Source organism: Bos javanicus, chromosome X, assembly GCF_032452875.1.
Source record: "Bos javanicus breed banteng chromosome X, ARS-OSU_banteng_1.0, whole genome shotgun sequence".
Lineage (NCBI taxonomy): Eukaryota > Metazoa > Chordata > Mammalia > Artiodactyla > Bovidae > Bos > Bos javanicus.
Genome location: NC_083897.1, coordinates 77,140,146 through 77,148,034, shown reverse-complemented (window position 1 = coordinate 77,148,034; position 7,889 = coordinate 77,140,146). Strand labels below are relative to the sequence as shown.

Genomic DNA, 7,889 nt, shown 5'->3' with positions numbered 1-7,889 from the left:
ACATCTCATCCCCACCCTTTGCCTTGAGAATCCCTGGAGGAATGGGACCCACTGCTCAGAGGGCACAGTGTTAAAGTGCAGAATTCTCAATGGCTGTCATTTTGAATTCCTTTGATCTAGCAGGAGCATCCCCTCACCTCACTGACATAACTTTCTCTCTTCTCAGCTGAAACATCAGCACTGCTGTTACATCAGATGTCTTAGGGTGAAATGGGACATCAAGGGGAATGCAAGTGAAACTTGGATACATGATATTCCCAGCATTGCAGTCCCAGGTTGACAACTTTGCACTTACCCAGATTTGCTAGGATGTCAGGACATTTCCTGCATTTCAATCTTCTCCTAAAGTTGTTGGAAGGACAAAACCTCCTATTCAGGGACAAAGACTCACTACTAAGAGAAAATTCATTGATGGTCATATCTCATTCTTTGAGCTTTGTTAAACTCCTCCCCATGGTTAAGCAGGAGAAAAATATTACTTTGTATATTTTGCAAAAAATGATTTGTCCCAAACCAACACAGCATGGCTAGAAACCAGGACTTATGCTTCACATATCCAAGACCTCCCAAGGATGTCAGAAAAACCAGTGGCCAGGAATGGAACAGGGGTGGCTGATTCTCCCTCATGTGTGACTTCTTTACATGAAGTGAAGTGAAGTGAAGTGAAGTTGCTCAGTCATGTCCGACTCTTTGTGACCCCATGGACTGTAGCCCACGAGTCTCCTCTGTCCATTGAATTTTCCAGGCAAGAATACTGGAGTGGGTTGCCATTTCCTTCTCCAGGGGATCTTCCCGACCTAGGGATCAAACCTGGGTCTCCCGCATTGCAGGTGGATGCTTTACCATCTGAGCCACCAGGGAAGTAAGCTCCTGTAATTCCATTAACTATGTATGGCACTTTAGAAGTTTCCTCTATGTACTTCTGAGCTTTTTGAAGGGGGAATTGTAGATCGATTGGTCTGTCTCTTCCCAGGGTCTGGGATGCAACCAGAAAGTACATCACAAATGAGTGCAACAGGAGGAGTGTGACAGGAGTGCAAAGGGAGGGCCAGGATAGGGTCATGGAGGGCTTTGCATGATACTCCTGGAATCTACAATTCTCAACATAGACAGAGACTGTGCATCCTTGTGTTTTGTGAAAGACAAAACACTTTTGACATTGGGGTATATAGCTTCATGACACATATTTTTAAAATAATCTTCCCAGTTACTTCAGTGCTTATACAAGAAGTATTCAGCCTTTTAAAAAAAAAAAATTGAGGAACACATTGTTCCCAGGCACTCACTCTAATATGTCGCAAGCAATTTTATTGAAGTATTGCATATACCTTGGGCCTGATACCAAGTGTGAGAAATTTCACCCCATCAGAAAAACCACTGAGGCAGCTTAAAGTAATGGAAACTGGTGCCTTGGACTAAATGTGTCTCTTTCCATCTCTGTTTTTGATACCTGGGTAATGCCTTTGAAGGATAAAACAGAGCATGTAAATTTAATACTTTGGATTAAAAAGGAAAGAGAGACAAAATGGAGAGGATATGGAGATGTGTTAAAATTTTTAATTCAGGTGCCAGGTGGTATCTAAAGACTAACATACAGATAAGTCATGATCAATAAGGTGGAGTAGGAGGACGTGGAACACACCTCCTCCCACAAACACATCAAAAAATGCATCTACATGTGAAGCAGTCTTCACTGAAAACTAATTGGAGAGTGGCAAACTCCAGTACAACCAAGGCTGTAAGAAAGATCCAAGTGGGAATCAGGTAGGAAGGAAAGAGAGCAATCACGCTGGGACTTGTACCCCTTAAAGGGGACTCAGAAGAGAAGGGGGATTACCCAGGCAGAGATCCTCACTGGAGAGTGAGCAGTTGGAGTCATATATTGGGCGCCCCAGCCCTGGGGTCTGACACTGGGAAGATGGGTTCCCTTGGCTGGTTGGAGGACCTGTGGAGCCAACAAGCACATGAAAAGATGCTCAATATCACTAATCATCAGAGAAATGCAAATCAAAACTACAATGAGGTATCATTTCACACCACTCAGAATAGCCATCCTCAAAAAGTCCTCAAATGCTAGAGAGGGTATGGAGAAAAGGGAATCCTCCTACACTGTTGATAGAAACATAAATGGGTACATCCACTATGGAAAACAGTATGGGGGGGTTCCTCAAAGAACTGAAAAAAGAACTACCATATGATCCAGCAACTCCAATCCTGGGTGTATATCTGAAGAAAGTGAAACACTAATTCAAAAAGATATTTGCACCCTAACAGTCATAACAGGATTATTTACAATAGTCAAGATATGTAAGCAACCTGAGTGTCCATTATATGTGCTGTGCTTAGTCGCTCAGTCATGTCTCTTTGCAATCCCATGGACAGTAGCCCACCAGGCTCTTCTGTCCATGGGGCTTCTATAGGCAAGAATACTGGAGTGGGTTGCCATGCCCTCCTCCAGGGGATCTTCCCAACCCAGGGATCAAACCCAGGTCTCCCACATTGCAGGTGGATTCTTTACTTTCTGAGCCACCAGGGAAGCCCCCATCATATGAATGTGTGTGTGTGTGTGTATATACACATGTATGTGTGTGTATAATGGAATATTATTCAGCCATTAAAAATAATGAAATTCTGCCACATGCAACAATGTGGGTGGACCTAGAGGTTATTAGGCTTAGTGAAAAAGTCAGACAGAGAAAGGCAAATACTATAATTTATCACTTACATGTGGAATCTAAAAATAATACAAATTAATGAATATAACAATACATAAACAAACTCATAGATACAGAGAACAAACTAGTGGTTACTAGTGGGAAAAGAGAAGAGGGGGAGGGCAAGATAGGAGTAACAGATTAAGAGGTGCAAACTACTATGTATAAAATAAATAAGCAACAAGAATACATTATACAGTATTGGGAAATATAGCCATTATTTTGTAATAACTTTAAAGGAAGCATGTTATTTTTATACTAAACCATTATATTGTACATCTGAAACTAATATAATATTGTAAATCAACAATAAATAAATAGTAACATGTAAAGAAAATTTTCAAACCAGGGACACCCAACAGGCCATAGTAGGTTCCATCAGCACTATTCAAGCCTAGAATATTTGCTTTTTTGACTGAAATTCAAGACTATGGCCATCTTTTTGTCTTTTCTTATGTTTACCGAATTTCTGTATTATATTACAATGAGAGTATCTGTTAGACAGATTTATTTATATTTACTACAGTATTGGATACAAAACACTAAAAGAAAAAAGAAAGAACGAAAAGAAAAGAAAGTGAAGTCGCTCAGTCATGTCCAACTCTTTGCGACCCCATGGACTGTAGCCTACAAGGCTCCTCCATCCATGGAATTTTCCAGGCAAGAATACTGGAGTAGATTGCTATTTCCTTCTCCAGGGGATCTTCCTGACCCAGGGATCAAACCTGGGTCTCCCGCATTGTAAAGGCTAAGGTAAAGGCTAAAGGTAAATAAGTTGCAGGCTTATAGCATAGTTACCTATTACAATTTTAAATGGTTTAGTTACAAGAAAAGAAGGAATATTAACAAGAATACTTAAAATTCATATAAAACTTTACCCTTTTTCAAAGGTCATTTGCTTTGAATTAAGTGTTCAGAACATTAAAAAGTGGTTATCTGTATTAGCCTGCTCAGGCTGCCATAACAGACTACCATACACTGGGTAGCTTAAACAACACACATTTTTGTCTTCATATAATTCTAGAGGATAGATGTACAAGAGTAAGGTACCAGGGATGGTTTCTGCTGAGACATCTCTTCTTGTCTTGTAGATGGCCACTTTCTCAGTATGTTTTCACATTATCCTTTCCTCTGTGCTTGTGCAGGGAGAGATATCTTCAGTATTTTTTCTTCTTCTTATGAGGTCACCAGTACTATCAGATTAGAAGGCATTTATGCCTCATTTAACTACCTCCCCAAAGGCCCTATCTCCAAGTACAGTTACAAGGAGGGTTAGGACTTCAACATAAGAATTTTGGAGTTGTACAAAACAATATTATTGTCATATTTTATTGATGAAGACACTAAGACTCAAAGAGGTTTGGTAATTTGTACATACTAATAAGTAATAGAAGTCAAGGCTAGAACACAGAGCATTGACCTCTTAGTCCTATGCTCTTTATAATATATCTTGTTGCCTTATTGAATGAGTTTGGACTCATTCCTTTGACTTTTATTTTATGGAAGAAATTATAGAGAACTGGTATAATACCTTTATATATTTAGTAGAATTCACCAGTGAATACATCAGTGCCTGACACTTTCTGTTTTGGAAGGTTATTGATTCAATTTCTTTAATAAACAGAGGCCTACTCAAATTCTCTCTCTCTCTCTTTGAGTGAGTTTTGGTAGATTTTGTCTTTCGAGGAACTGGTCCATTTTATCTAGGTTATCAAATTTGTGATCACATAACTGTTCATCATATACCTTTATTATCTGTTAATATCCATGGGATCAGTAGTTATTGTCCCTCTTTCATTTCAAATATTAGTAGTTTGTATCTTTTATTTTTTTTAGTAGTGGCTAGACATTTATCAATTTTATTAATCTTTTCAAAGAAGCAACTTTTAGTTTCATTGATTTTCTCTGTTGATCTCCTCTTTTTAATTTCATTGATTTCTCTTCTAATTTTTATCATTTCATTTCTTCTGCTTACCAAGGATTTAATTTACCCTTTTCCTATTTCTCTAAGGTGGAAGCTTAGATTATTGATTGCAGATTTTTTCTAATATATGTATTTAGTGCTATAAATTTTCCTTCAATTACTGCTTTTGCTACATCCCATGAATTTTGACATATTTTTTCATTTAATGTGAAATATTTCTTAATTTCTCATGATACTTTCTTTTTTGACCTATGTGTTATTTATTTACTTATTTTTAAGTTTATTTTATTTGTAATTGGAGGATAATTACTTTACAATATTGTGTTGGTTTCTGCCATATATCAACATGAATCAGCCATAAGTATACATACATCTCCTCCCTCTTGAAACTCCCTCCAACCTCCCACTCCTTTCCACCCCTCTAAGTTGTCACAGAGCACTGAATTTGGGTTCCCTGTGTCACACAGCAAATTCCTTAATGTATATGCTTCAATGCTATTCTCTAATCATCCCATCTTCTTCCTCTCCCAATGTGTTCACAAGTCTGTTCTCTATGTCTGCATCTCCTTTGCTGCCCTGCAAATAGATTCATCAGTGCCATCTTTCTAGATTCCATATATATCCATTAATGTATATTTTTTCTCTTTCTGACTTGCTTCACTCTATTATAGAGTGAAGAGCCTATAGATAGACTCTAGGTTCATCCACCTCATTAGAACTGATTCAAATGCATTCCTTTTTATAGCCGAGTAATATTCCATTTGTCCATGGGATTCTCCAGGCAAGAATGCTGGAGTGGATTACCATTTCCTTCTCCAGGGGATCTTCCCCACCCAGGGATTGAACCTGGGTCTCCAGCATTGGAGGCAGATGCTTTAACCTTTGAGCCACCAGGGAAGCCCATATATATACCACATATTCTTTATTCATTCATCCGTCTATGGACATTTAGGTTTCTTCCATATCTTAGCTATTGTATACAGTGTTGTGATGAATATTGGAGTATATGTGTCTTTTTCAAGTATGGTTTCCTTGGGGTATATGCCCAGTAGTGGGATTGTTGGGTCATATCATAGTTTTATTCCTAGTTTTTTAAGGAATCTCCATACTGTTCTCCGTAGTGGCTCTATCAATTTGGATTCCTATCAATAGTGCAAAAGGGTTCCCTTTTCTCAACACCCTCTCCAGCATTTACTGCTTGTAGATTTTTTGATGATGGCCATTCTTAACCACAAACATTATGAGGTTTTCCAACTATCTTTCTGTTATTGATTTTAGTTCAATTCCATTGTGATCTGACAGCATACTTTGTATGATTGCTATTCTTTTAAACCTTAACAAGGTATGTTTTATGACCGAGAATGTTGTCTATCTTGGTAAATGTTCAGTTTGATCTTGAGAAGAATGTACACTTTGTTGTTATTGGATAAAGTATTCTATAAAATACTTATAGAATTGATTAATCTAGTTGATTGATGGTGCTGTTCAGTTCAACTCTGTCCCTTTTGACTTTCTGCCTGCTGGATCTCTCAAGTACTAATAGGTATTGAAATCTCAAATTATTATAGTAAGTGTATCTATTTCTCCTTGCAGTTCTATAAGATTTTTCCTCACATATTTTGATGCCTTATTGCTAGGTGCATACATACTGAGGATTTTTATGTATTCTCAGAGTCAGTTCAGTCACTCAGTTGTGCCTGACTCTTTGTGGCCCCATAGACTGCAGCATGCCAGGCTTCCCTGTCCATCACCAAACTTGCAAAGCCTGGTCAAACTCATGTCCATTGAGTTGGTGATGCCATCCAACCATCTCATCATCTGTCATCCCCTGCTCTTTTTGCCTTCAAACTTTCCCAGCATCAGGGTCTTTTCCAAAAAGTCAGTTTACCGCATCAGGTAGCCAAAGTATTGGAGCTTCAGCTTCAGCATGAGTCCTTCCAATGAATATTCAGGACTGGCTTATTTTAGGATGGACTGGTTGGATCTCCTGGCTGTCAAGGGACTCTCAAGAGTCTTCTCCAACACCACAGCTCAAAAGCATCAATTCTTTGGTACTCAGCTTTCTTTATAGTCCAATTCTCAAATCCATACATGACCACAGGAAAAACCATAGCTTTGACAAGATGGACCTTTGTCAGCAAAGTAATGTCTTTGCTTTTTAATATGCTGTCTAGGTTGGTCATAGCTCTTCTTCCAAGAAGCAAGTGTCTTTTAATTTCATGGCTGCAGTCACCATCTGCAGTGATTTGGAGTCCCCAAAAATAAAGTCTCTCACTGTTTCCATTGTTTCCCCATCTATTTGCCATGAAGTGATGGGACTGGATGCCATGATCTTAATTTTCTGAATGTTGAGTTTTAAGCCAACTTTTTCACTCTACTCTTTCACTTTAATCAAGAGGCTCTTTAGTTCTTCTTTGCTTGCTGTCATAAGGGTGGTGTCACCTGCATATCTGAGGTTATTGATATTTCTCCCGGCAATCTTGATTCCAGCTTGTGTTTCATCCAGCCTGGAATTTCACATTATATATTCTGCATGTAAGTTAAATACACAGGGTGACAATATACAACCTTGACATTCTTCTTTCCCTATTTGGAACCAGTCTGTTGTTCCATGTCCAGTTCTAACTGTTGCTTCTTAACCTGCTTACAGATTTCTCAGGAGTCAGGTCAGGTGGTCTAGTATTCCCATCTCTTTAAGAATTTTCCACAGTTTGTTGCGATCCACACAGTCAAAGGCTTTGGCTTAGTCAATAAAGCAGAAGTAGATGTTTCTACTTCTACTCAAGAAGGCAGTGGCAAACCACTTCAGTATTCTTGACTTGAGAACCCCATGAACAGTATTAAAAGGCAAAAAGATTCTTAGAGTATTGACCCCCTTATCATTATATAATATCCCTGTTTATCCCTGATAATTTTCCTTGCTCTGAAGTCTGCTTTGTATGAAATTATTATAGCTATTCCATTATTCTTTTTATTTATATGAGCCTAGTATATCCTTATTCATTTACTTTTAATTTATCTTTGTCTTTATATTTAAATTTGGATTCTTATACAACAGCTCAGCTTTTTCTTGTTTTTTAGTCACTAAGTTGTGTCCAACTCTTTTGCGAACCCATGGACTGTCAGGCTCCTCTGTCTATGGGATTTCCCAGGTAAGAACACTGAAATGGGTTGCCCTTTCCCTCTCCAGGGTATCTTCTTGACTCAGGGATTGGACCCACATCTCCTGCACTGGCAGGCAGATTCTTTAT

At 38.5% G+C, this 7,889-nt stretch overlaps 1 non-coding gene across 1 annotated transcript; it reads right to left on the bottom strand.

The window, feature by feature from the left end:
- Positions 1-5,463: 5,463 nt before the first annotated feature.
- TRNAW-CCA (transfer RNA tryptophan (anticodon CCA)) lies at positions 5,464-5,535 on the bottom strand. The gene has a single exon. It is a non-coding gene; the product is annotated as a tRNA-Trp (tRNA).
- Positions 5,536-7,889: the final 2,354 nt, after the last annotated feature.